This window comes from Mus musculus, chromosome 16 (assembly GCF_000001635.26).
Source record: "Mus musculus strain C57BL/6J chromosome 16, GRCm38.p6 C57BL/6J".
Taxonomy (NCBI): Eukaryota; Metazoa; Chordata; class Mammalia; order Rodentia; family Muridae; genus Mus; species Mus musculus.
This window is the reverse complement of record NC_000082.6, coordinates 50,478,523-50,482,000: the sequence shown is the minus strand read 5'-3', so window position 1 is coordinate 50,482,000 and position 3,478 is coordinate 50,478,523. Positions and strand designations below refer to the sequence as shown.

The following is a 3,478-nucleotide window of genomic DNA, read 5'->3' as shown; positions in this document are numbered from 1 at the left end:
GAAGTTCATGAATACCAGGGAAAGGAGGTACAGGGAATACAACTAAAAAGACAAACGATAATCAGCTTCAGACCTCTTCCAATATACTTCCTAGCAATTTTATTTTTATTCATATATTTTAGCACGTTATTAGTTGCTTCTTCGTCCCACCCCACCCCACCCCCACCAAGCCAGACAACATAGGCAAACGTGATCCTGTAGATAACAGGAAGACTACATAGGTTTGATTACTGGAGTGACATGATTACATTTTTATCTTGGCAAGATTGCTCTAGAAATCTCAGAATGTTGGGGATGGTCTGGAAGAGGTAGACAGGAATCATCTAAATAATAGAGCCATGGCGTGCTACATTCAGAGCTGCTGGGATCCCGAGTGGAAACAAAGAAGCTCTTGCGTAGATCCAGCAAGGCTCCCAGGGCTGCATACCATAGGGAAAGATGGAGGGGGAGGGGAGGGCCGCGGTGATGAAGGATGGTGACTCAGAGGATTGATGTTGTCTTCAACTGAGGTAATAAATTATAGCAGGAAGAAGAGATTTTGTGGTTGGAATTTGGGTCTTGTTGGCTTCAGTGTAGGCTGTGAATCTGGACAAATGTAGCAAGAAGTTTTAGAAAGCTGTGTCTGGAGTCCCCATGGCAAACTCAGAGCAACACAATGAAACCACTATGGGCTGGGCATCACATATTTGGAATCAGTAATGTCTTCTTTTAAGTACAGCTAAGAAGGATCATTTTCAAACATTCAGCAATTAGGATTGAGAATTCCTCTTCCCATGTTTGTTTTAAATACAAGTGTAAAAGTCTTTTATTTTATAGCTGTAAAACATAAACCCTTACTAGACATAATGTATATCTATGAATTAAATATATAGGAAATAGTGTTGGAGACCTGCTCAGGAAGTATTCATTTGTACTGTTCTTGCAAGAAACCACAACCCAGTCCCCAGTATCCACTTTGGACAGCTTATGGCCATTGACTGTAACTCCAAATGCAGGTGATGGGGTGCTCTCTTCTATCGTCTCAGGCAACTGGACTCACATATACATACTGGCCCTCCTACATACACATAATTTAAAAACAAATATTTTTTTAAAACCACTATAGTGGAAATAGAATGTAGGAACTATAGATGTAGATTGAGGATAATCTAAAACTAGATTATTCAGACCTTTGGGTGATGGCTGAAAGTGCTAGGTCACTGCGTGCTGACGGCAGCGCCTGCCACTGGAAATGCTCCAATTGTGTTACAGGGTGAAAACTACTCATTTTAAAGTATGAAATAAAGCAGTTATCAATTCCTATTTGCCAAGCTCCTCTAATTTGACATCCTCTCCTTCTCCCGTAGGCTGTGCTCTCTGTGGTATGTACCTGCAGAGGCCCTCCGCAATATCTCTTGTGTACCTTTAGGCTACCTCTTCACCATTTTCCTTACTGAAGCCTAGCAGAAAATTAGTCACCGAGACATGTTCTGAAGTTTGTAGAGGCCCAATAGATGACACTCCTGTTTTCCTCGCTTGAGTTTTGAAACAAAAGACACTATGTCATCAGAGAGCAACCAAGGCATTTTTATCATTGTTGTTGATAAAGGCCAGGCTAGAGGACATGGTTTGGGTGAAAAGCAACAGTAGATGGTGATGCTCAATCCATGCATTAGACATATGTATTCAACCGCAAGTTATCTGCAAAGGAAGATACCCATAACCCTTTCCCTGTGTGGGAACTCACCTGGGGACACAAATATGAGGCATGGAAAAGGAAATCAGAGCTCGTCTTCTCAGCAACTTATTCTCAAAGGAGAAGGCAAAGAATGAGGTATGCATGTCCAGTTCCTTAGCCCATCTTTAGTCAATAAATCGTTTAAGAACTCATCTGTTTAGCTGGGTGTGAAGCCATGCCCACGGTCACCTGCCTGCCATCCTTGGGACTGAAGAGGGAAAATAGATCTTAGAGTTAGGAAAGGCTTCAGAGACTACAGCTTGACTGCCACTAGAGAGAGATAAAGTGGCTTGGCCAACGTCAGTCATGAAGTTAAGTGGGAGACAAACTTGAGAGTGTGAGATCTGAAAAAAAATAAGATTATTAACTTCTGTAACTTTGTATAACTCTCAAAGGTGCCTCTGAGCAGGATCATCAGGCACATGGTAATAACTTTTTTTTAAAAGAACCCCTAAGCCAGAGGGGGAGGTAATGAAGCCACTGACTTTCATGGGGACCCTAATCATCTTTAGCAGAGCAGTATCTTCTGAGGCTCTGTGGATGTCCCTTCTCATACTATAGAAAATGCAGATCTTTCTCCCTAGAAAATGGGGCAAACACACATTGTTTGTTTACTTGTTTGGAAGTTGCCTCCCAAGCAGCAAGGGCCTGGTGTACAACAAACAGGCACTCAAGATAACGGGAAGGATAAGTAAATCAAGAAATGAGTAAATAAACAAACAGGGTTTTCTTTTCACTCAGAGGGGGTACGAGATGAAAAATGAATAAACCCTTTTCCAGCTGTGGTGATAAAGAAAGCACAATGGGGAAATCCATTTATTAAACACTGCCAAAAAATATTTTCTAAGCATTTCGGTCTGAATGAATCTAATTATTAACAATTATCATTCCAACTGACTTAAGTATAAAGAGCCAAAGGAAAGAGGCAGCCAGAAGCGTCTGAATTAACAACGAGCAGCAGAAACGACAAAAATGTAGCTTGTGGGTGCCTGCCCTTGATCCCAGCACTGGGGAGGCAGGACGGGCAACAAAGGTTCAAGGCCAGCCTGAACTATAGAATAAGAGGCCTTTACAAACAAAGTACTTAGCAGTCCCTTACTCTTCATGGGGGACAGTTGTAACAATCCTACAGTTCTTCAGGGGCACTTGAAACAACCCCTCAAAATCTCCAGGTTGACAAAAGAACCTGGAAAAATGAATCAAGTTCAGCAGAGTGACACCGCCTCCCCTGCCCCCACCCCCCACAACACACAAATACACACTCCATCCCCACCTTTTAAACTGGGTGCCTGGCTGGCCTGAGACTTGCTTTGGAGACCAGGCTGGCTTCAAGTTTAGAGAGCCTACTGCCTAGACCTATTAGGTGTTGCAATAGACAGCATGTGCTACCACACCCTACTCTCTTTTGCATACCAGCCCTATGACACCCATTTAGGCCAGGACCTTTAAACATCCTATATTTATCTTCACCATCACCCTATGAAGTGGGTTCTTTAGACTCTACCCTATGACAACATTAAGCAAAAATAAACCAAACACAGACATTAGTGATCCCTTTAAGAGGTATGCTATGGCCCTTCAAAACTCATGTTAAGATTCATCTGCCGATACGATAGTATCAAGAAGTGAGACCTTGCTGGGTGGTGGTGATACACACCTTTAATCCCAGAATTTGAGAAACAGAGGCAGGCAGATCTCTGAGTTCAAGGCCAGTCTGGTCTACAACATGAGTTCCAGGACAGCCAGAACTACACAGAAAAA

General features: G+C 42.6%; 1 long non-coding RNA gene across 1 annotated transcript; it reads right to left on the bottom strand.

The window, feature by feature from the left end:
• Positions 1-305: 305 nt before the first annotated feature.
• Positions 306-3,055, bottom strand: Gm32231. The gene is made up of 3 exons (XR_384894.2): positions 2,991-3,055; positions 1,727-1,925; positions 306-585 (listed from the first exon to the last, which is right to left on the bottom strand). It is a non-coding gene; the product is annotated as a predicted gene, 32231 (long non-coding RNA).
• Positions 3,056-3,478: the final 423 nt, after the last annotated feature.